This window comes from Hippopotamus amphibius, chromosome 2 (assembly GCF_030028045.1).
Source record: "Hippopotamus amphibius kiboko isolate mHipAmp2 chromosome 2, mHipAmp2.hap2, whole genome shotgun sequence".
In the NCBI taxonomy this organism is placed as follows: Eukaryota; Metazoa; Chordata; class Mammalia; order Artiodactyla; family Hippopotamidae; genus Hippopotamus; species Hippopotamus amphibius.
The window spans coordinates 75,588,027-75,615,152 of NC_080187.1; positions in this window are offsets into that span (position 1 = coordinate 75,588,027).

The following is a 27,126-nucleotide window of genomic DNA, read 5'->3' on the forward strand; positions in this document are numbered from 1 at the left end:
TCTATCTTGGCGCTTTTTCAACTTTAAATTTTCCTCTTCTACAATTGGGAACTCTAGCTGGGTTCTCAGTCTGTATTTATTATTAATTTCGTATGTCCCTCCTGTTTGAAATCTGCTTCTTGACCGTGACTGTCATACCTAGGACTTGGATCCTGCATCCTTATTCTTGCCAGACAGGTTCCTATCCATGGGGCCTTTTCTTCTAAATGGTTGTTAGTGTAATCTTTGACAAAAGAAGAGATGTGTTCAAAAATTATGCTCCTTGTGATGTTTTCTAAATAGAATCATTTAAAATATACAGGGGTACTTGCTATTTGAAAGCTAATGGCAATGAGGTGTTTTATAAAGAGAAATACATTTTTACAAGGCAAATTATAACCCTTATTCCCAAATTCATCTCTCTCCTTTTCTTCCTGTATTTTGTACTGAAAATCCTTAAGACTAGGCACATCCAGGGCCACCTACTATGGCCACATGGGTTGTGTACTGTACAGTTCCAGAGGGTGTTATTCACAGAGACTATAGTATCAGCAGCCTTGCTCAGAACTGCTTGGACTCTGGTATTTCAAAATTTCTCTTATCTTTCCTTCAACCTGATGTTAATAAACTTATTATTTGTTTATTTGTTTGCTTTTCTGTTGAAGTCTGTGTTAATAGATAGCTCAGCTTTTTTTTTTTTTAATGCAGAGGAATAAAAAGTAGTGCAATGCTAGGGTTGCTTTGCTTGGATGTATGTCACGTCACATTGGGCAGCTTTAAAATCCCATCGCTCTGTCGGGAGGAAGTTCATTATCTGATTTCTTTGGTCATTTCCTACTATAGAAGTTTATGTTAATTTCAACTACTGATTCTTTTTTTAAATTTTCTTTATTATCTTTTTTTTTTTTTTGCTGTAGCGAGTCTTTAGTTATGGCATGCAAGATCTTCATTGAAGCTTGTGGGATCTTTTGTTGCGGTGCTTGGGCTCTTCATTGCAGCGTGCAGGCTTCTCTCTAGTTGTGGTGTGCAGGCTCCAGAGTGCATGGGCTTTGTATTTTGTGGCATGCATGCTCTCTCATTTAGGTGCTCAAGGTGTGGCATGCGGGCTTAGTTGCCCTGTGGCATGTGCAGTCTTAGTTCTCTGACCAAGGATCAAACCTGCATTCCCTGCATCGGAAGACAGGTTCTTCACCACTGAACCACCAGGGAAGCCCCTCAACTGACTTTTTGTCTGTTCCTCTTTCTCGGATTGTTTTTTTGGGTTCTCACTAAACTCAAGGAACCCTCTCACCTTGTCTTCTGGTCCTCATATTGTTGTAGTATCTAAGGATGCTGCAGTGTCTGACTGAGATTTATATTTTTATGTCTCTTTTCAAGCAGTAAGTCATTAGAGAGAAACTACTAGAAAATTTTTATTATTATTCTTCAAAGTTAGGTACATAAAAAGTTTTGATCCCCTGATAATATGTAATGAGTCAATTTAAGCAGCATACTAAAAGATAATACTTCCAATAATAAAAGCTACCTTGTATTGAACATCACTCTGTACTACAAAGAAACCATTATTGATTTATGAACTCTATGAGATCAACATTTTTGTTCCCATTTCATAGATGAGGAAACCAAACCTTTTGAAGGTCTTGTAAATTGTTCAAGATCAAAACTAATTAGTGGCAGAGATAGTATTTGAATACAGACCTTATAATTCCAAAATTCATTCTTTCCATTATGCCATGCTGTTATATTAATCCTATCTAAGTTTTAGTAGGTGGCCACTAATACTTTGCCACTGTAAATGTGGAGTGTTCCCTCAATAGATGTTGATCATCTAGTAGCAAGTAAATTCTACCCAAACCCAGCATATCAAGAAAGTAATAAAACAGGTAAAGGGTCAGCCCGTTTTACAAAATACACTCTCTGAGAAATATTTCAATACTGTTTGTTGTTGCTGTTCGAGTTTGTCTTTTTCTTCTTTTATTTCTTCCCTTGCTGCTGTTTTGTTACCTTGGATATTACATTTATAACATCATTGAGTATTTGCACCAATGGCTCTGATCTCTTTGCCTCTTTTCCCTTTGCTTGTCAAAACAGAAATGGTATATAGAAATGATTGAAATGGACCAGATGTTTCCAGATACCCTAAGAGCATCCCACAGTCCTTTATACTTAAGCAATGATCCCTTCATGGGAGAAGGTATGAGTGGGGAAAAGATGGTATAGTAGCTTTGAATAAGTGTGACCACATATAATGGAAACATTCTGGAGATGCAGAACATTTATTTTTTGTGATTTTTGATGGCATGGTAAGATTGAGATAGAATACAGGAGAATGAAATTTATGTAGTCTTTTGACTGCCACAGTAATCTGGATTTTAGAATTAACTGGTTTCTTAGTTGTGTTAACTTGCTGCAGCCAGGATAATGTCTGTAGAGTATAAAATTTAGAAGGATAAGCATTTCCTCAAACCTGAAAATATGTGTGCATCTCCTATGTAATGTGAGAAACTTCCACCAACTAAAGGTCCTATAATCTAGTAGATGCGTGTTTGCATTCTTGTCCATGATTATCTAGTTTTATAGAGTCACAAGATCGAGTAGTGTTTATTGAAAGGAGTTGGAAACAGAAGCAAAAAATGAATGAGACATTCTTGTTTATTCTCTATCTTCCTGTGTATGTATGAGACATTCTTATTTACTCTCCATTTTCCTCTGTGTGTGTGTGTGTGTGTGTGTGTGTGTGTGTGTGAGAGAGAGATTTTGAGAGTGTGTGTGTGTGTTTCCTCATGCTGAGATAAATGAATGAAATTCTTTCTCCTCCCAATATGGTATCCTCCTGTACTTTACTGCTGCTTTCTCCTATCTATCTACCTATTGATCCTTCTGAATTTTTTATTAATTCCAGTTCATGGAATAAATATATTTTCAATAAGGTTATTTAACTGAGTTGCTCCCTTTTAACTGTTATCTGATTAAATTTTAAGTTTTGGTTTTGAAACTAAATCACTGGATAATGTAAGAAATGAATTCAATATTATAGCAATGATGACTTGAAAATGCAGTGTGGACTTTTGCCTAGGGTTCATTTTATTCTGCATTTTAAGATTTGATCAGTTGTAATATCTAGCACATATAAAGACTCAGAAGCTCACAGTGACCAGGAACTGAGCATTTTATATAGCATTAGAAATCTTAGATGGATTTCTAGGTTAATTGCAACTGTAATTGTGTTTTCTTGGAAAACAAGCATACCTGGGATCTAAACAGTGGTACGTATCGTGAAGTTCACCTTGTTTTGTTAGAAGGCCATGAACAATAGAACCATAGAGCAGGGAGTAAATATGGTATACGTAACATCATAGAAATGACAAAAAAAATCCTTATCTTTAGAAGAATTTTAGATTTGGATTAAGAAAGGAGGATTTTATCACGTCACTTTCCTAGGAGGTGAAGACCAGCATCTTTAACAAGGTCTGCTGGCCCTAAGTGATTCAGTCCTGGCCTCTGTCAACAGACTCAACTAACTGAACCTATGGCACTCTGAATCTAGCCATGTAAGTAAGCCTTCCTTTGGTTTCTTGAATGCCCTCATCCTTTGTTCTTCAAGGCTTTGCTGCTTCCCTTTCCTCTTCCTGGAGGGCTCTACCTATATGCTTAGTTAATCCCAACTCATCCTTCAGAATTCCAATCAAAAAGTATTCCTTTGTGGATGTTTTCTCTTCACTTCCACCAGAATAGGATTCCCTCTGTATACTCGTAGCTTTCAGTAAGTATCTTTTATAGCTCATAGCACAGTGGAAGTTAAAAATACGTTCTGTTGTCAATTGTTTACTGTATTTCTTGCTAGAATATAAGTTAATGAGGACAGTGACCACTTTTGTCTTGGTTCACCATCCCTCCTTAACCCCATGCTTTGTATTATGATAGCATATAGTTAGTGCTTTGTGCATACTTGTTGATTGATTGAATGAACAAATGGATAGATACATGTGTGAGTGAATAAATAAATTCAAGGCCAGAACAGTGGAAAGGGAAAGGGTATAAAGTAAGAAAAAAGGATCAGAGAAAAGAAGAGAAGGAACATCATAGAAATTCCAAAGGTGGGAGAGATAGAGGCAGGCAATAGTAGAAGATGTTTAATACTGAAAACTATTTAAGTAAGCATATAGTATGGAGGTGTGGAGGTTTGCGAGAAAGAGAAAGAGAGAGATTGTTTACCTTTGTAATTTTAACTTAGTTGAGTTCCGTTTCCTTGGACGTTGGTATTTGCAAGCAATTTTCAACATGATGACATTGACACTATGTTTGTCACCTTTCTTTTTAGGATGTGAATCCCTCTTCTCCTCCACCTAAAAATTCTGAAAGATTAAGAATATTTAAAATATTATATTAGTGGGAAAGAAGATAGAATCTGCATCACAGTTAGTGAAAGAAGAAACCCTCTTATAAGATTAAAAAAAAAAAAGCTGTAGATTTAGAAAAAGGAGATGTGGATAATAGCTTCTTTTCTGGGGGCAAATCCAGATTTTCTGAGTCCCAGAAGATTATACAGTTGATGCTTGAACAACTAAGGTTTGAACTGTACTGGAACTCTTACATGTGGGTTCTTTCCAATAAATAGGTACAGTACTGCAAGATCTGTGGTGGGTTGAGTCCACATATGGGGAACCACAGATCCGAGCGCTGACTCTGGGACGATGGGAGAACAAAATCCCTGGCAGACCCTGGAACCAATCACCTGCAGAAACTGCGGAGGGAAGACAGTGCATTGGGAGACTCTCTCCCTTTTTAAAAATTTTTCACTTTACTTTTAATGGACAGTTTTATTGAGATAATGATAGATTCACATGCAATAGTAAGAAACAGTACAGAGTAATCTCATATACACTTTACCTGCATACACTTAGTAAAACTATTGTGTAATACCACAACCAAGGAATTGTCATTGATGCAATGCACCAGTATATTCTTATTTCCTCAGTTTTTCTTGTACTCATTTGTGTGTGTGAATTTAGTTCTATATATGAGGGTGAGTCAAAAATTATCTGCACTCTGATTATATTAAAACTTCTGTAAATTCTACAGCCAGAGTGCAGATAATTTTTGACTCACCTTCATAATTTTATTAAATGTGTGCATTCCTGTATCTGCTGCTGTGGTCAAGATAATGGTTAATTCCAGCATCATGAGTATCTTTACTCATGCCCTTTCATAATCACATCCATTTCTCTCCAGCCCTTTATATAATTTCCTGGAAATTCATCTAAATGGCTGTGTATGAAAAGTTTGCTTATTTCTATGGCTGAGGAGTAGTCTGTGGTATGCATGTACCACAGCATTTTTTTTAAATTGAAGTATAGTTGATTTACAATATTATATTAGTTTCAGGTGTACAATATAGTGATTCAGTATATTTATAGATTATACTCCATTTAAAGTTATTACAGGGCTTCCCTGATGGCACAGTGGTTAAGAATCACAGGGGACACGGGTTTGATGCCTGGTCTGGGAAGATCCCACATGCTGCAGAGCAACTAAGCCCATGTGCCACAACTACTGAGCCTGTGCTCTAGAGCCCATGAGCCACAACTACTGAGCCTGAGTGCCATAACTACTGAATCTTGCATGCCTAGAGCCCTTGCTCTGTAACAAGAGAAGCCACCGCAATGAGAAACCCATGCACTGCAATGAAGAGTAGCCCCCATTCTCCCCAACTAGAGAAATCCCGTGCATAGCAATGAAGACCCAATGCAACCAGTAAAAAAAATAAATTTATCAAAAAAATAAGATAAACTTATTACAAAATAATGGCTATATTTCTGTGGGCTTTGGGAATAGTGAAAATAAGAACCCCTGAATTTTAATTAACTGCACTATAATTTTGCTTTTGTTCATCCATGTTCTTCCTGGTGGCAGTTTTAAAACATTGTGTTAACTTCTTTAAACTTGCCTTTCCTCTTACATAAAATGGTACAAGCCACAATTTCCATTGAGAGGAGGGTGTGATGTTGTAATATATAGTTTATTTTATAAGAAAAATTGTTTTGTAATCTGGAAGTGGTATAAAGTTAGTCGTTGATGTCATTATGATGTTTATTAATTAATTTATCTTTATGACACTTAAATCACTTTGTTTTTTTTAAAGTGGAATAAACAGATTAGTACCTTTTTAATATTTCTTCCAAAGAACTAAAACTTGCTGACCAGTACTTTAATGGTCTTTTTAATGACCCTCATTTATTCCTGGTGGGTATGTTCATTAAGAATTGGACATTTATAAGGCTGTGCTGAGTCAGGTGCAGACCTAGGCCGGCTGACTGGCTATGGCTAAAATTATTCACCATCTTCTGTGTTGCTCAGTTTTTTTCTTGATTCTGATTTTTACTTGTCATTCAGATTCTAATTTTTGTTTTCGGGGAATGAAATTATTTGATAGTGCCCTCTGGTTCTTGTCAGTCTATCAGAAAGTAAAAGAAAAACATTTTTTAAATAATGAAAGCAAAAAGTCACTTTGGAGTTTGTAGAAATTCCAGTTATGTTGTTATTTAACATCTGTCCCTTTAACTTGATAGTTGTCTCCTATTTCTGTACTTCCTAGTAGCATTCCCTCAGGCTGCAATTCTTAGAAACAAATTATAATATTTTCGCTTCTTTCTTAGGTGCTGGGTTTACTGCACAGAATGTCATTAGTAGCTCTTTTTCTTGAGTATAAATACAAGGACAGACATACAAGATTATGCACAGTTGACATAACACATCCTCTTATTACCCATTTTGGATATTAAAGGGGAGCTCTGTGTTCTTTGTCTTGATCATGGCACAGCTGTCCTGCTGTGTGTGTGTGTGTGGGGGGGGGGGGATGTAAAAAGGAAAGACCAAGGCAGAGACGGGGAGGGTGTGTCCTTGGAATGTGTCAAATTATTGCACCACCTTTTCTAACTAGCTATCCTTCAGTTGTTAAGGGATCTAGTCCAGTCCCAACAAGGGACTGCCTCTGAGGCCACCAGGATAGTTCTAGTAGCCATCTGAGGGAGAATCAGAGTACAAGAAGATAACAGAAAAGGCATTGTCAAGGCCACGTGGCCTTCAGCAACTTGCCTGTCATCTGAGAGTCTTCTTTTTCTCCTGTGTAAAATGAGAATAATCGTTAATTACCCAAGAGGATGACTGTGAAGATTAAATGTAATAATATATGTAAAATGCCTAGAACTTCCTAGGTGCTCAGTAAATATTTGTCTTTCATACAGAGAGTTTTTGGATCAAGTGTGTGCCTATCAGGGGCTTGGTGCTAAGCCTGGCCCTTAGGAAGTACTCAGAAAAGATTCTAAATTGGAGAGGGAGGTGCAGGGGCTGCTGCCTGGGGCTTAGTACGTCACCTCCATGAAGAAGAGGGTGGAAAAAAGGTGTGGAGAGAAGATAAAGTAAAATGTTGAGAAGGAAGAATTTGAAGATTGAAATGTTTTTAAAATATTCTTTCATTTGAAAACCTCAGATACACATGTATATTTTTATTCCCAGGGGACTCAGGGTATCAGAAATTGGTTTTGAGTGGGCTGTAAGCACCTTGGGAGATGCACCTCCTTAATGTGGCATTTTAAAGCAGATGCTTAAAATATTCAATAAAGTACTTAATTCTTCTAGAAGTAGTGAAACAGCTGTTTCTTCAAGGAGCAGAATGAGCTCTGTATACGGTCTTATTTTTATATCAATAAAACCTAACATAAAAATAGCACTTGATTTCAATGAACAATGAATACGGAAATAGGTGTTGCCATTGTTTTAATGAAAGCTTGAGAGAGCTAAAAGATCTTGTCCAAGTTCACAGAGCTAGTAAATGACACAGTAGGAATTCAACCCTGGCCTGGCGCATTCCTTAACTACCACTCCAAACTGTTTTAGATTTTTTTGAATAACTTTTTTAAGTCATCCAAACAAATTTTCTTTGCCTTTTGGCCAATCTCATCTGCCACCTGCAAGCATGGAAGTTTCTTCATGTGTACATAGACATTACCGACATCTGAACTACACTCTGATATATATTTATAACCTAATCGCTCCAGGTCCTGAATCAGCCCTTTAAGAGCTTCCTTTCCACATAAGTGTTTTGATTCAATCCAGTCATGGTCAGCAAAGAGGAAACTTCAATAGACTTTTAAATGTTATTCTTGATAAATAATTAATAGGTTTGGTTGCCATGAGGCTTGAAAGGGATTCTCCATGTGATTGCATTTAAGATGATATACTTTCAAAAGTTTAGTCAAAATACTTCCGCTGAAACTTCTGTTAAACAGTTTTCCAGAAGTCAGTCTAAACCTAGGAAGTAGTATGAAGTGCTGTTCTTGGACGTACATATTTTTATAAAGACACAACATGAAGGTTTGGGATCAAAGTATATTTTATTCTGTTCTTCAGTTCAAGAAAATTTGATTTCACTTTTTTCACAATATGCTACACATGAAGGATGCCAGCTGGTAAAACTTCTTATTTATCATCCATGCCTTAGGGAGGATAAAGGATGAGTCCCAGGGAGAAAATGAAAACACATGGTGTACAATTTTATTTGAAACAATGTGAAACTTCAAAAATATAGTGTGAAATAGATCATCTTATTTAGTTTAGAATGCCTGCTCAAAACAAAAAGGAAGTCAAGTACTTTTGCACATTAATATTTTTAAGTTTTAGACGAAGCATAGTCTCATTTGGCACGTTCTTCAAAATTGTTCATTATCTCAGACGTGAAATTGATGCTCTGTCCTATATCTGTTTTTTAAAAAATAAATCTTTTATATATTTATTTGTTATCAATTCTGGCTCCTTGGCACAGTATAATATATACATATGCATTGAAGGGAAAAAAAGATTTTTGAAAGAATGCAGAACACTGTAAGTAATCTTGAGTGTTATGTCAGTGTGGTAAAATAGGGTACACATTTATTCTCATTTTCTGATCTGCTAATTTCTTTCTTGTCCTAGACAGATATTCTCATGAAACATATTTATGGTGAATTTTAATAATTGTTTCACATATACATGTGTAGATCCTTTCTGGCATACATGCCATTGGTTTCCTTTGAGGTTTTGAACTAGACTTCATTCTTTCTTCGTGACTCTGAGTATCTCTTCAAAAAGACCAAATTCACATGGCCATTATAACTTAGCAGAATTAATCTCACATATGGTTTTCAAATGGCAGATATTTAAGATTGATTGGAGGAGACTTGGCAAAATACAAACTGGACATTTTTATCCTTTCTCATTTTTGATTGTCCTTCTCTTACCACAGTGAGAAACCATAGTCTCACAGAGACAGAAGCGACCGAAGAGAAAGAGCCTGCTCCTGCGTAGCAGTGCCTTGCTGTTAGGGTGTAAATTGGGACATCCTTGATCATAGCTTATACTTTATAGCATCCCCAGTTTTCAACATGCCATGTTTATAAAAGGACGTGTGTGTGTTGATATTCTAAAAAGATGAAATGAAACATACAGAGAGAGAGAAACCCTACTTAATTATTGCTGCATTAGAGGTGACAATTTCTTATTACTAATTTCCAGAATAGTCAACTAAACTGAATGGTGGCATAGCAATCAAGAGACCCAGTTCCAATTCTGGCTAAGTCTTGTCCCCCCACCACACTGCAGATGTTCCCATCTGTTTGGTGAAAATAAAATAATTGCTGAAGTTTCATAACCTTACTTATTTGCCTATAAAATGGAATGGTAATAAAGTTTTTTTTAGAACTTTTATTGAGATATAATTGACATACAATAAACTGCATATATTTAAAGTGTACAATTTGATTTTTTTTTCTTATTAGTAATGTATATATGGCAATCCCAATCTCCCAATTCATCCCACTCCAACCCCCTCCCACCACTTTCCCCACTTGGTGTCCATATGTTTGTTCTCTACATCTGTGTCTCTATTTCTGCCTTGCAAAGCGGTTGATCTGTGCCATTTTTCTATATTCCTCATATATGCGTTAATATACGATATTTGTTTTTCTCTTTCTGACTTACTTCACTCTGTATGACAGTCTCTAGGTCCATCCATGTCTCTACAAATGTCCCAATTTCGTTTTTATGGCTGAGTAATATTCCATTGTATATATGTGCCACATCTTCTTTATCCATTCCTCTGTTGATGGACATTTAGGTTGCTTCCATGACCTGGCTATTGTAAATAGTACTGCAGTGAACATTGGGGTGCATGTGTCTTTTTGAATTATGGTTTACTCTGGGTATATGCCCAGTAGTGGGATTGCTGGGTCATATGTTAATTCCATTTTTAGTTTTTCAAGGAACCTCCATACTATTTTTATAGTGGCTGTATCAATTTACATTCCCACGTAAAGTTTTGAAATATTAGTATGGGGTAACATCTTCAGACCCCAAATTGTGATTTCCCTGATTGAGGCTTCAGACATGTTTAACATAGTGACAGTATCCTGAAAGCATTCACTAAATCAGCCCAGGAAATGTGAGATTGTTTGATGTGTGTTTTGTGTGTGTGTGCGCACACATGCACTTATGTGTAAGAGTTTGTGCAAACTGAAACTGTGTGTGTCAGCAGAAAAGGAAGGTAAGATTTGTCCTGTAAACAAGTCATGGATGACCCATGTGTCCAGGTGTTCTGCTGTTCTGTTTCATTATTCTTATTTTTTCTTGCTTTCCATAAAGACTTGTGAAGGAAGAACTTATTTATGAGTAATAATTGGAACATATTGATATCAAGTGTAGATTCTCTGTCATGAAATTTGTTTAGGATCAGCAGCTCTAAGATAGTTTTTCTTCTGCATCTTTGCATTACCTTATTGCTTTGATTTTATTTATGTTTAATTTCATTGATTGTTAAATATTTTGTAAGTGACCAAAATATGTTCTGTAAAATCAAAACTTTAATCTGGTATCTCTTATATTAAAACAGTGCTTTCCTTTTTTTTTAAAATTTTTTTAAGCTCTTTATTGGAATATAATTGCTTTACACTCTTGGCCCAGCTTTTGAGGTACACCAAAGTGAATCAGCTGTGTTCACATATGTATTCCCATATCTCCTCCCTCCCGTGACTCCCTCCCGCTCTCCATGTCCTGGCCCTCTAAGGCATCACCCATCATCGAGTTGATTTCCCTTTATTATACAGCAACTTCCCACTAGCTATCTGTTTTACAGTTGGTAGTGTATATATGTCTATGCTACTCTCTCACTTTGTCCCAGCTTCCCCTTCGCCCCCTGCCCCCCCTAACCCTGTGTCCTCCAGTCCATTCTCTGCATCTGCATTCTTATTCTTGCCCTGTCACTGGGTTCATCAGTACCTTTTTTTTTTTTTTAGATTTCATATATATGAGTTAGCATACAATATTTGTTTTTCTCTTTCTGGCTTACTTCCCTCTGTATGACAGACTCTAGGTGTATCCACCTCATTTACATATAGCTCCATTTCATTCCTTTTTATAGCTGAGTAATATTCCATTGTATATATATGCCACATCTTCTAAATCCATTCATCTGTTGATGGGTATTTAGGTTGCTTCCATGTCCTGGCTATTGTAAATAGTGCTGCAATGAACATTATGGTACATATTTCTTTTTGGATTATGGTTTTCTCTGGGTATATGCCCAGTAGTGGGATTACTGGATCATATGGTAGTGCTATTTTTAGTTTTTTAAGGAACCTCCAAAGTGCTTTCCATAGTGGCTGTACCAACTTAAACATTCCCACCAACAGTGCAGGAGAGTTCCCTTTTCTCCACACCCTCTCCAACATTTGTTGTTTCTAGATGTTTTGGTGATGGCCATTCTGACGGCTGTGAGGTAATACCTCATTGCGGCTTTGACTTGCATTTCTCTAGTGATGAGTGATGTTGAGCATGTTTTCATGTGTTTGTTGGCCATCTGTATGTCTTCTTTGGAGAAATGTCTATTTAGGTCTTCTGCCCATTTGTGGATTGGGTTATTTTCTTTTTTGGTATTAAGCTGCATGAGCTGCTTGTATATTTTGGAGATTAATCCTTTGTCCGTTGCTTTGTTGGCAAGTATTTTTTCCCATTCTGAGGGTTGTCTTCTTGTCTTGTTTATGGTTCACTGTGCAAAAGCTTTTAAGTTTCATGAGGTCGCATTTGTTTATTCTTGATTTTATTTCCGTGATTCTAGGAGGTGGGTCCAAAAGGATCTTGCTTTGATGTATGTCCTAGAGTGTTCTTGCTATGTTTTCCTCACGTAGTTTTATAGTGTCTGGCCTTACATGTAGGTCTTTAATCCATTTTGAGTTTCTTTTTGTGTATGGTGTTAGGAACTGTTCTAATTTCATTCTTTTATATGTAGCTGTCCAGTTTTCCCAGCATCACTTATTGAAGAGGCTGTCTTTTTTCCATTGTATAGTCTTGCCTCCTTTGTCAAAGATAAGGTGCCCATATGCGCTTGGGTTTACCTCTGGGTTCTCTATTCTGTTCCATTGATCGTCCTTTCTATTTTTGTGCCAGTACCATACTGTCTTGATCACTATGGCCTTGTAGTATAGTTTGAAGTCAGGAAGCCTAATTCCACCAACTCCGTCTTTCCTTCTCAAGATTGCTTTGGCTGTTCGGGGTCTTTTGCGTTTCCATACAAATTGCACCATTTCTTGTTCTAGTTCTGTGAAAAATGCCATTGGTAATTTGATAGGGATTGCGTTGAATCTGTAAATTGCTTTGGGTAGTATAGTTATTTTCACAGTATTGATTCTTCCAATCCAAGAACATGGTATGTCTCTCCATCAAAACAGTACTTTCTTAATCCAGAGTTTTGTTTTTATTGAATTTCCCTGACTAAATAATCATATTCGGAGTTTATGTTACATTAAATGAGTTTTAAATTCACTGGGACCAACTTTGAGTCTGATTTGCAAGTAAACTGAGGAGAGCTATCTCCGTGAATAATTAAAAATTGATAAGACATTACTACTTGAGTAGATTCATATTAAATTAAGTAGGTCGATTATCTGTGATTGCTAGATTACAATAAAATTGGCTGTCATTATTCATTACAGCTTTTATTATAAAAATAACTAATGATATCAAAAATACTATAGTTACCATTTTATAATTGTCAAAAGCTATCAGGATATAAAAATATGATTTACTGTTTGAAAGTACATTGAGCTTAGCTATAATCTGTAAGTAGTGACTTTCTCACCTGCCTTTTGGTAAAATATGCACTGCTATATTAATTTTAAAGAAACCAGTCGTTTTTCTCATTTTAGCCACCTTTTGTTTTTGAAGGGAAAATAAACTTTTTATGCTTTAGTATTTTTATTACATAACTGAAACATATATGAAATAGAATTTTCAAAGTGCTTAGAATAAATTAGAAAGTTATCTGAATTTCTACTTCCTAACGCAGAGGTAAGAACTGTAAACTGTTCATCTTATACTATCTTTCTAGTACTTTTCTATCAAATATAGGGATGTATCATTTTAAAAAATTAAGTGCTGTCATGTTGTACATTTGCATTGTACTGCAACTCCACTTTTTCTGTGTATCAGTATATGTTGGAGATTGTGCTTGGAAAACATATGAGGCTATCATATTATTTTTAGTACCTGTTTAATATGTGGATGCACCATCTTGTCTTAAACCAGTATCCTCCTTTAGATGGACATTTAGGTTGTTTACAGATTTGTGCTATTAAAATTGTATGTATGTAATTTCATATATAATATAAATATATAATTTAATGTAACACAAAATATATAAAATTTATTTTGAAAATGTGAATATGTGAGTATGCCTTTTTTAGAGGTAACTGACAAAAATGCAAATAAAATTAACTGAGAAGCCCACACAAAGAAAAATATTGTTTGAAACAAGAAAGGTTTCCAAGGGTATATTTAAGGTATGAAATGATTCAAGTTCCAAGTTTTTAAATGTCTCTGAATCTCTCATTTTCTCTCCTCTGTGTGGAGATTTATTCTCAGAGAAGTTCTGTAAGTCAGAAAAGATGACACCAGTTGGTTCAGGTTTATGTGGTCCTTGCATACATCAACTTCAAGTGAAATACTCTCTTCTAGGAACCATGTGAAAAATTTTAGGTGGGACTTTATTCACTTTTGTTATGTGCCCGAATTTTGACAAAGCAAGGAAGGGGATGAGGAATCTGTAGCACCACATGCCCAATTCTATGACCATCTCCACCAGAACCACATAGGGTGGAAGAATTTCTTCAAAGAAAAAAGACAAAAACAACAGATACAAGGTAGATGTATCCAAATTATACTTCTGAAGCAATTTATACTGCAAGCAAAGTGTGTGAGATACTTTCCCTGCATCATGCCAGTACTGTATCACATCATTCATTTTACTTTGATGAGTTTTTTAAAGTCTCATATTTATTTTCTATTTCTTTTTAATATTAACGAGTTGTGGTACTGTTTTCATATGTTTATTGGGCATTTGTATGTCCTCTGTGAATTGTTTATTTTGTATTAAGTAAAATTACTTGTATTTTTAACATTAATATTCAGGAAATATTATATATCCGGAAGAGTAATTCTCTGTTTCATAGGTGACACATAAATTCTTTAGTCTACATTGTATCTTTCACTTTTTCTATGATGTCCCTCATTACACAGATTCTTTGTGGCTTCTAATTATTGCATATTCCTCAGGAAGAATTGCCTCCTAACAAGATTGTCTCAGTATTTCTTCTAACATATTTGAAGTTTTTAAAAATAGTTATTCTATTTTATAATTATATCTTTAATATTTAAAAGCAAATCAGCAATGACCTATTGTAGTACATGCTTCACTGGGTAAGTAGGCAAATAACGTGCTTTGGTTGGTGCTGGAGAGGAAATCAGTGTTTCCTGTAGGAAGTCATCCGGGCTATTACTTCCTAATCATGTATTACATCAGTACTAAAGTGCCTATCTCATCAGTGCCATTTGAGACCCACTTCTTTCCTGTCTTTCTGCTCCATCATCCTTAGCATGTTTGCTCTTGTTCTTGACTTACCTCACTCAGTCACAAGGTGACAGGCATCACATCTTCACTTGGTAATGTTCCAAGCTGAAAGGAAGGTAATGCATATGGTGGAGGGGACTTCTTCACATATGGTGGAAAATATTTCCCAGAAAAATCCCAGCACGTACAGTATATTTCTTTGGCCAGAAGAGTTTCATAGCCACCTCTGCAGGCCAGTCCTTGGCATAGGTGGGTGAGAGCCCTGGGATCAGCTTAAGCCAATCATTACTCATTCCTTAGAGCCAGGGATGCTGACACTTGAACAGTTTTGTTAGTAAGAAAAATGTAAGTGAATTGTTGATGAATGGATAAACAACAGACTCTATCACACCAAATATACAAATATAGTACTTTAAATTTATAGAAGCTTTTCATGTATTAGCTTGTTTGTTTACCTCCCATTTGTATAAGGACAGATTTTCTTCCAGTTTTACAGGTGAGGAAACTGAGACCTAAAAAATTATGTGTTTTGCCTAGTATCACCAAACTGATGAGACATGAGAAAATTAATTAATTCAAATCATCTAATTCCTAGGTCAAGGCTTTATTTGCTATAGCACATGGTTTATCATTTAAACAAACAAATGTGCTTTTTTAAATTGAAGTATAGGTAATTTACAGTGTTGTATTAGTTTCTGGTTTACAGTAAAGTGTTTCAGTTATATATATGTATATATACATGTATATGTATATATCTATATCTATATATTCTTTTTCATATTCTTTTCTATTATAGTTTATTATAAGATATTGAATATAGTTCCTATGCTATGCAGTAGGACCTTGTTGTTTATCCATTTTATGCATAATAGTTTATATCTGCTAATTCCAAACTCCCAATTTATCCCTCGCCCCTTTCCCCTTTGGCAACCATAAGTTTATTTTCTGTCTGTGAGTCCATTTTTGTTTTATAAATAAGTTCATTTGTATCATATTTTAGATTCCATATGTAAGTGATATCATATGATATTTGTCTTTCTATGTCTGACCTACTTCAATTAATATGATAATCTCTAGGTCCGTCCATGTTGATGCAAATAGTATTGTTTCATTCTTTTTATGACTGAGTAGTATTTCATTTATCTATCTATAAATATCTATCTATCTATCTACACACACACAAACACACACACATACACACACACATATATATCACATCTTCTTTATCCATTCATTTGTTGATGGTCATTTTGGTTGCTTCCATGTCTTGGCTACTGTAAATAGTGCTGCTATGAACATTGAGGTACATGTATCTTTTCGAATTAGAGTTTTCTCTGGATATATGGCCAGGAGTGGGATTTCTGAATCATATGGCAGCTCTGTTTTTAGTTTTTTAAGTCACCTCCTTACTGTTCTCCATAGTATCTGCACCAATTTACATTCCCACCAACAGTGTAGGAGGATTCTCTTTTCTCCACACCATCTCTGGCATTCATCATTTGTAGACTTTTTGATGGTGGCCATTCTGAGCAGTGTGAGGTGATACCTCATTTTAGTTTTGATTTGCATTTCGCTAGTAATAAGCAATGTTGAGCATCTTTTCATGTGCTTATTGGCCATCTGTATGTCTTCTTAAACAAATGTGTTTTTAAAATAAGAAGAATGCAGGAGTAGTTTTAGCTTTGTGGATGAAACATCATCATCAAAATTCTAACTTCCTTTTTTCTTAGGTACAAAAATTGTCTTGGGAGTAGCTAACCACTCAAGGGTGGCCTCTTGGTAGGAAAAAAATGACAGCTGCTTAGCAAGGTACATAAGTTATTTCTCACACAAAGGAAACTTGCAATTATTAAAAAAGGTAGAAAATATTTTTAAGGAGTGTATTCAGGGCAAGTTGAAACATGAATTGGGTGGTTTCATGGATGCTTTCCACTTCTTTTGGAATGAGATACAAGGCAAAGATACCTTTTGCATATATTACATATTTCAAAAGTATTAGAAAAGGTTTTGTTGCTGTAAAGGCCTCTGAAGGCTTTAAGATGGTACCAGATTTTTTTTGTTTGTTTCATTTTCTAAATAGTAGAAAGTAGCAGAACGGATTCTGTTTTGTTTATAGTCCCTCTCCCAAATACTCCTGCTTTTTTTAGGGACTGTCATTCGGGTTTTTTATTGTCTATTGTAAGAGTTCATTCCAAAGCAAACCTGACATGTCACAAAAATGCTCTTAAGACTTTAGCTCTCTCGTTTCAAGTGATAATGCAGTACTAAGAACATTAATGTCTGAGGATCTCTTCTGCTGACAGCCAGTCTGACATCCTGGTTCAGATAAACTAAATTTAAGTGTGAAAACGGAAGTGCTCTATTTGCTGCATTATGAATATTCTAAGCACCTGGGGCAATAAAAGATGATCTGCACGGATCCTTATTATGTTAAAGTTGTTTGTTTTTATTTAAAGCATCTTTGTTCAGTAGACATATATGATTTGCAGAGATGACAATTTATAATTCCTTTGCTATTTTACGGTCTGTGCTTGAAAATCTAAAAAGTGAAGAGAAACATCCTTTTCCCATTACTTGTTTATGTGATACAATATAAGCGATTATTGCCTGCAGTGTAGAGTTTTAGATTGCCTGATTCCTTTCAAATAGAAATGGAGAAATTGGCTTTTTAGTTGAAGGTTTTCCAAATTTAGTGAGGATTCTATTAAAACCTCTTTATTAAAAACAATGACAACAATAAAAGAAGCCCTCCTTTCCCCCATCTATCTTTTTCGAATTCTTTCTCCTTGTTTCTATTTTTTAATATTCTCTCCCTTTTATAATGATAAGAAAGAGAATCCAATTATATGAGGAGGTAAATGAATTTTGAGGTGCCTGTAAAAATTTAGAAAACATTCATGTGAATGGATTTAAAAAAATCTAACAAATTGGAGAGACCAGCTGAAGTCATGTGAAGAGAATATCAAACAGTTGAAATACTTTGAACTGGAACTTATATATTACAGTATAAACGTCAAATATTGATTAAAACATCTATTTATATATTAACATTTATAAAATACCACTTATACAATAATAATAACATTGTGTATAAGCTTTCGGAAATTATTTCTCAGGCTTTAGTTTTTATTATGATGGGCTTACTAGATCAAATTTTTGAACTTCAGTGCCCATGGGAGTCCAGAGTGTATGGTGAGTGAGTGGAGGAACTCTTTATAACTGGATAGTGCATTTTATATCTGAGCTGGGCTGGTTGGTTCTTTCTCTTTCCTTCCTTCCTTCCTTCCTTCCTTCCTTTCCCTTCCTTCCTTCCTTCCTTCCTTCCTTCCTTCCTTCCTTCCTTCCTTCCTTTCTCTTTCTTTCTTTCTTTCTTTCTTTCTTTCTTTCTTTCTTTCTTTCTCTCTCTCTCTCTCTCTCTCTCTCTCTCTCTCTCTCTCTCTTTCTTTCTTTCTTTCTTTCCTTTTCTTTCTTTAACCTAGACATTCTGGGTGAACTAAAACATACATGAAAGCTGAATGCAGCCAATGGGACTCTAAGTCGCAACTTCTGATCTAAGAGCATAATTAAGGTCACATCCATCTTTAAAAAAATGGATGTTTTTGCATACAAATTAGAGAAGAATTTCTTCACTCTAATCTTCTACTTACTTAATTCTTTTCATCCTTAAAATGTGACAGTGTAGTTGACCCCACCTTCCTAGTTATATTTGAAAGCCATCAAAGAACTATTATTTTGATAATGAAATACATTGATTATGTGTATATATAATTTATATATATACACACACATATGTATCTATATAAATAGGTATAGATATATTGATACATCTTGAAAGCATATATATACATATTTACTTTTCCTGGAGAATAAAGCTATCATTGGTTTAGATGTTGGATAATGTAGAACTTTTTAAAATAAAAAAATAAACTCTAATCCCTTGTTCTAAAGAAAATCAGACATTAAATACTCAATGAAAGACAAATCTTTCATTACGTGAGGAATTGGCTTATTCTTTTGTATGATTCTTCTTTTGCTGTGCCTGATCAGAGTGTAAGTATCATTAGATCACAGCCACTTAATTTTATTTTTGTAAGTACTTAAAGCTAATGGAAAAAAAGAGTATATGTATTTTACAAATGATTTTCCCCCTGCAATTCATAGTCCTCTTCCTATTATCTATTCCTAGTAACTATGACTCTTGAAAAGTTAGGCCTTGATACTTAGAACTATTTAGAGAAAATCAATTACAGCTTATCTTAGGCTCAGTAGACATTTTAAAGTTCTGGTGATGTTCAAGGTTAAGATTGTGCCAGGATCAAGCAATGTTCAGTATTATGTCTGTGGGAAAATGGTCAATTCTGATTTATTCAGTTTACTACAGGGAGTCTTCATAAGCTTTGGATCTCCCAGAGCATAACGTCCATGAGAACAGGGACTTTGCCATTTTAACTGCTATATCTCTAGTGCTTAGATTCATTATTCTTTTTTTTTTAATTTTATTTATTTATTTTTATTTATTGGCTGCATTGGGTCTTCTTGTTGTACACTATCTTTCTGCAGTTGCAGGAGAGTGGGGGCTACTCTTTGTTGTAGTGCATGGGTTTCTTATTGTGGTGGCTTCTCTTGTTGCGGAGCATGGGCTCTAGGTGTGGGCTCAGTAGTTGTGGCTCACGGGCCTAGTTGCTCCGTGGCATGTGGGATCTTCCTGGAACAGGGCTCAAACTGGTGTCCCCTGCATTGGCAGGCGGATTCGTAACCACTGAGCCACCTAGGTAGCCCAGAGTCATTATTCCTAATGTTTAGAACGGTGTCTGGGACATAACAGGTACTCAATAAATATGTGATTAAATAATGATTGGATGAGTTTTTGGATAATATTTTAGGATAGCAAATATAAATATTGAAAGTAAGTAGTATTCTAGGGAAAATACAGTAGGGAAAGTGAAAAATATTTTTAATAGGAATTTAAACTATGGGATGAGCATTTTGGTTTTCATTGCTATAATAGCAATCATCAGGGGAGATTTTGAAGGTTTAAGAGGTTTTCATTTTCTCAGAATTTCCAAGGAAAAACTAAGGGGAGAAATGAAATACTTACCTCAGTGGTACTGTTGAATAAAGGTTATAAATGTTGATAAGGATATCGTTGCTAAAGCTATGTTATAGTTATTAGACCAGTAAATAAGTGAGTTATTAACTATGTACTCACTTGTTAGTGCCTACAAGAAGGTAATTATGTAATTGTCTTATTTACTTCCTATACTTGCTTTGCAGATAATATATACATATGTTTGCACACATACGTGTGTGTGTGTGTATAAAGTGAGTGGCTGAAGCAAGTTATCTGCCTTTGTTATTTGTAGAAATTCTGCTTCTTAGGTGTATTCTGCTTAATTATATTTTCCTTATTTTTATCCCCAACTGTCCATCCAACTGTAGATCATTTAAATCATTATTTCTACTTTGTAACTAATATATTGAAAATAACATTTCCTAATTAGTTGATAACATTCTGTCATTTTGAGTTATGAGATACCTATTTCAAAACAAACACCAACTCATACAGTTGTGTCCTCATTATTTTATTTCATGGCTGTAGTGCAGAATATTGATGATTTGCATCAGTTATGTACTGCTGCATCAGAAAATGATCCCAATTTGTGGCTTAAAAGAACAAACATTTGTGTTGCTCATGAATCTTAAATTTGGGCAGGACTTGACAGGGATGGCTTTCCTCTGCTGGGGCACCTCATGTGGGAGGTTGATGATCTAATTTCAAGGCCACTCATTCATAGGACTGGTACATTGGGACAGATAGTCAGGTGGAAGCTCAGCAGGGGCTGTGGGTCAGGGACCTTGCTTTCTTTCCATGTAAACCGCTTCATTGGCTGCTTAGGTTTCTCACAGCATGGTAGTTAGTTTCTATATAGCCTAATAAAATGAAGTGTAGGTGCATGGTGTTTTAATGCCTAACCTTGGAAGTTGCAAATCATCACTTAATCTGTACTTCATTGGTCAAGGCAGTCACAAGGGCCCACCCAGTTTTTTTTTTTTTTTTTTAATATGTATCCCTCTTCTCTCACTTCATCCTGTTGTTTAGTTAAAGCAATCTTCAGATTCTTTAAAGAAGAACATATGAAGCCAAAAAAGGGGTGGAAAAGGAGGAACACTTTTCTCTTAATCATCTAAGGAAACAGGAAGAGGAAGCTCATCAAAAAACAATTCGCAAAGGACTATCAGTTATTCTCATTACATTTTTTTTTTTAGAATTTTTATTGAGTACAGTTAACAGACAATAAACAGCATATATTTAGAGGGTACAATTTGGTATCCCAATCTCCCAGTTCATCCCCCCCAACCCTCCCCGCTTTCCCCACTTGGTGTCCATGTGTTTGTTCTCTACACCTGTGTCTCTATTTCTGCCTTGCATTTCCTCTTTCATAGTTGTTAGCATTTGCCTTGTGTATTGAGGTGTTCCTATATTGGGTGTGTATATATTTATAATTGTTATCTCCTCTTCTTGGATTGATCCCTTGATCTTTATGTAATGTCCTTTCTTGTCTCTTGTAACATTTTGTATTTTAAAGTCTATTTTATCTGATAAGAATATTGCTACTCCAGCTTTCTTTGATTTCCATTTGCATGGAATATCTTTTTCCCTCCCCTCACTTTCTGTCTGTATGTGTGCCTAGGTCTGAAGTGGGTCTCTTGTAGACAGCATATATATGGGTCTTGTTTTTGTATCCATTCAGCCAGTCTGTGTCTTTTGGTTGGTGCATGCTGAGACCAGCTCGGAGACTTGGGGCGAATGACGGGTGCCGCAAGCTTAAGGAAACACAGACACAGATTTAAGAGAAAGATGGGACCGGGGAACTCAAGACCTCTAGGATCAAGAGCCTAGCTGATTCATCCCACGTTGTGTTTATTGAGCTCTCGGGATTCCAGAAGCAAGATAGCCTAAGGTTCTCACACTCACATTTTCATCACACAATCAAGGTTATCTTTGAAGTAAACAAACAAAGGCCTCACATGATTGGGGGCAGTGATCTTTGTTTGCCTCCTGGGTCCTGATCTGAGCTGGGCGCAGAGAGCAAAGCAGCCCTGGGGGCAGGAGACCTCTCTCAGAAGGAGTAAGGGTCTGTGCTCCACCCCTATTGGCCCCTCTGCGACTGTGCTTGTCTTAGGTTGTTCCTCCCCTGAGAAATCTTACCCGTCTCTGGCTAACCAGCCATCCTCCAGGGCCAAACAGGGTGATATGAGGTGTGCAAGTGAGGAAGGGGCTGTGCCCCCAGAGAGGGTCAATTTTCTGTTTCCTCAGTAGCCTATGTCCCCATGGCCTCCATGCCCAGCACCCTTAGTTTCTCTGCTGCTCAAGCAGGACATCCTGCACCCAGTTGCTTGGCCCACATACTTTAATTACTTTTAGTAACATTTTCAAGGTTTCAGAAAGACTTCTGAATGTTTTCCCACATGTGCATTTAGTCCATTTACATTCAAGGTAATTATCAATATGTATGTTCTTATTACCATTTTCTTAATTGTTTTATTGTTGTTTTTGTAGGCCCTTTTCTTCTCTTATGTTTCCCGCTTAGAGAAGTTCCTTTAGCATTTGTTGTAGGGCTGGTTTGGTGGTGCTGAATTCTCTTAGCTGTTGCTTGTCTGGAAAGCTTTTGATTTCTCCATCAAATCTGAATGAGATCCTTGCTGGATAGAGTATTCTTGGCTGTAGGTTCTTCCCTTTCATCACTTGAAATATATCATGCCACTCCCTTCTGGCTTGCAGAGTTTCTGCTGAGAAATCAGCTGTTACCCTGATGGGAGTTCCCTTGTGTGTTATTTGTCGTTTTTCCCTTGTTGCTTTTAATAGCATTTCTCTGTCTTTAATTTTTGTCAGTTTGACTACTATCTGTCTTGGTGTGTTTCTCCTTGAGTTTATCCTGCCTGGGACTCTCTGCGCTTCCTGCACTTGGGTAGCTATTTCCTTTCCCATGTTAGGGATGTTTTCAACTATAATGTCTTCCAGTATTTTCTCAGGTCCTTTCTCTCTCTCTCGTCTCCTTCTGGGACCCCTATGATGCGAATGTTGGTGCGTTTAACATTGTCCCAGAGGTCTCTTAGGCTGTCTTCAGTTCTTTTCATTCTTTTTTCCTTATTCTTTTCCACATCAGTGATTATCACCATTCTGTCTTTCAGGTCACTTATTCGCCCTTCTGCCTCAGTTAATGTGCTATTGGTTCCTTCTAGTGTATTGTTCATTTCAGTTATTGTGTTCCATATCTCTGTTTGCTCTTTAATTCTTCTAGGTCTTTGGTAAACTTTTCAATCTTTGCATCCAGTCTTTTTTCAAAGTCCTGGATCATCTTCTCCATCATTATTCTGAATTCTTTTTCTGGAAGGGTTCCTATCTCCTCTTCATTTAGTTGTTTTTCTGGGGTTTTATCCTGTCCCTTCATCTGGTACAAAGTCCTCTGCCTTTTCATTTTCTCTTTCTGTGGCTGTGGTTTTCAGTTCCATAAGACGAAGTACTGCTGATACTGCTTAATACTGCTGTCTACCCTCTTGTGGAGGAAGCTATCTAGGAGGCTCGTGGATGCTTCCTGATGGGAGGGACTGATTGGGCCCACCCAGTTTTAAGGAGAGGAGCCACAAACACCATCACTTGGTGGGGGTTTAACAAGGATCTAGAATAGCATGTGGGACAGGAGATATTTTTGTGTTCATCTTTAGAAACTACAAAGCACCATGTAATTATTGATTTGTTATCATGCAAGCCTATTCTTTTCAGGTTTCCAAAACAGGTTTAGAAATGGAGATGGTATTGCCTTTTTCATCCTCAGTCCTTTTCTATACATTTACATGGCTCTCTTCTGAATTGGGGCTTTCTTAGCCTTAGGGCTTAGCACATTCTCTTCTAGTTTGTAAGCCACCGTGTATGTCTATGCGATGCATGCATGAATGAATATATGCTCTTCTAATGCCAAGGTTTTCTTTAAGCTTTCCTGATACCTAGAAAGAACATTTTCTTAGAAGACAGTAAAAATCATGAAATTCAATCATGAGCATGTTTTCTGTGTGCTGTTAGACTCTTAAGTCCTGTTTCCTAATCATTGTTCCTCTACAGCCACAACTGCATGTGCACATGGAAGTGTAAAATTATTTAAGATCAGAGTCTAAAAGAAGGCTTTGCATCAATGAAGAATTCATATTGAAAGTTTGGTGTGAAAACTCAGTGAAATGGGGAATTAGACATTTCCTGTAAGCTATATTTTAGGACAAATGGAAAATAAAAGATCAGAAATTTCTGTATCAATATTGATTTTGAAAAGAATCAGTTTATTTTAATCTCACCATACCTCCAGCTCTTTTCCTCTAAAGATGATATTTTGGTGTGATGAGTATTTTACTTAGCGTTAAAATATATTTTTAATACCCTTGGCTTCAAAATATCTTAAAGCTTTAAGGCAAAGCTGAAAATAATGACTAATACAGTCACAAGCTCTTCTTTTTTATACTGAGTGGGAAATAAAATCTAGATAAGGTGTAATATTCAGTCTCCTTTTCTCTTATGTTTTTCTTCTTCCTCCATCTCTTTGATCAAATCTGTAAGATTTTTAAACTTGTCAGACTGGTGAAGTCAGACATTTCTTTTCATAAGAAGGCATTTTATTGAAATAATCTTTTGGGGTATATTCTTTGGAATAGCCTATTTTTTGCTGGTTGATAGTACATCATTTATTTTTCTGTGATGATACTTAATAATTCAATATTTTGCTGCAATTTGATATTAAAATTGAACATGATTATTTTATATTATTATATTAACTTTTCCAATGATTGTTTATTCAAATCACAAAGAGTATTTGGTTTGATTCATATAAAATAACGTGTTTTATTTCTTATAACATCCAATTGTGAAAGAATATTTGATGACTAAGGTATTCTGTTGAGTAATGCCTTTCATATTCATTCATTTATTCTTATATGTATTCATTATACCTTTTATGACTATTCATTCAACATATATATATTAAAATCTTTCCATATGTTTGACTCAGTATTGTACATGAGGTAAGATACTCTTCCTTCTCTGATGCTTACAGTCTATTAGAAGAAGTTATGAATTTTTGTTTTCAAATGCTAACTGCAAACAGTCTTTTAACAGATATATGTATAAGATGACTTCCTTGGTAACTCTCTTTTGTAATAGTTTCATTTTTATAACAGTCAAAAGGGTTTCTATTTAGGACCCTTTATTATATTCCTTACATTATGTGGTCTTTTTACATTATTAAAGCCACTTCTCAATAATAATAGAATTTGTCCATTTCTTCCAGGTTGTCCATTTCATTGGCATTTAGTTGCTTGTAGTAGTCTCTAATGATCCTTTGTATTTCTGTGCTGTCCATTGTAACGTCTCCTTTTTCATTTCTAATTTTATTGATTTGAGTCCTCTCCCTTTTTTGTCTTGGGTCTGGAAAGGTTATCACTTTGTTTAGCTTTTCAAAGAACCAGCTTTTATTTTCATTGATCTCTTCCATTTTTTCTTCATCTCTATCTCATTTATTTCTGCTCTGATCTTTATGATTTCTTTCCTTCTACTGTCTTTGGGTTTTGTTTGTTCTTCTTTCTCTAGCTGCTTTAGGTGTAAGGTTAGGTTGTTTATTTGAGGTTTTTCTTATTTCGTGAGGTAAGATTGTATTGCTATAAACTTCCCTCCTAGAACTGCTTTTGCTGTGTCCCATAGGTTTTGGATCATTGTGCTTTTGTTTTCATTTGTCTGTAGGCAATTTTTGATTTCTTCTTTCATTTCTTCAGTGATCCCTTGGTTATTTAGTAGTATATTGTTTAGCCTCCACATGTTTGTGTTTTTTATATTGTTTTCCCTTTATCTCTAATTTCATAGCATTGCGGTCAGAAAAGATGCTTGATATGATTTCAGTTTTCTTAAATTTAGCGAGGTTTGCTTTGTGGTCCAGCATGTGATCTATCCTGGAGAGTGTTCTGTGTACACTTGAGAGGAATGTGTATTCTGCTGCTTTTGGATGGGATGCTCTATAAATATCTATTAAGTCCATCTGGTCTCGTTTCTTTTAAGGCCTGTGTTTCCTTATTGATTTGCTGTCTGGATGATCTGTCCATTGATGAAAGTGAGGTGTTAAAGTCCCCCACTATGGTTGTGTTAATGTCGATTTCTCCTTTTATGGCTGTTAGTATCTGCCTTATATATTGAGGTGCTCCCATGTTGGGTGTGTGTATATTTACAATTGTCATATCTTCTTCTTGGTTTCATCCCTTGATCATTATGTAGTGTTCTTTTTTGTCTCTTGTAACAATCTTTATTTTAAAGTCTATTTTGTCTAATATGAGTATTGCCACTCCAGCTTTCTTTTGATTTCCATTGGCATGGAATGCCTTTTTCCATCCCCTCACTTTCATTCTGTATGTGTCCCTAGATCTGAAGTGGGTCTCTTGTAGATACCATATTTATGGGTCTTGTTTTTGTATCCAATCAGCCAGTCTGTTTGATTGGAGCATTTAACCTGTTTACATTTAAGGTAATTATCGAAACATATTTTCTTATTGCCATTTGGTAATTGTTCTGGATTTGTTTTCATAGGTCTTTTTTCTTTCCTTTCTCTTTTATTTTCTTCTCTTGTGATTTGATGACTAACTTTAATGTTGTGTTTGGATTCCTTTTTCTTTTTTGTGTGTGTATCTATTGTAGATCAAATCCGTGAGGTTTTGATATAGCAGTTTATATATAAACAAGATTGTTTTAAGTTTCTGGTTTTTAATTTCAAATGCATTTCTGATATCCTGCATTTGTACTCTCCTCTTCCCACAGTTGCTGGTTTTGATATCATATTTGTGTGCAGATGATTTCCTACCTTTACTGTATGTTTGTCTTTACTGGTGAACTTTTCCTTTCATAATTTTCTTGTTTCTAGTTGTGGTCTTTTCAGCCTAGAGCAGTTCGTTCAGCATTTGTTGCAAAGCTGGTCTGGTGGTGCTGAATTCTCTTAGCTTTTGCTTGTTTGTAAAGCTTTTGATTTCTCTGTCAAATCTGAACGAGAGCCTTGCTGGGTAGAGTATTCTTGGTTGTAGGTTCTTCCCTTTCATCATTTTAAATATACCATGCCACTCCCTTCTAGCCTGCTGAGTTTCTGCTGAGAAATCAGCTGATAACATTTTGGGGATTCCTTGTATGTTGTTTG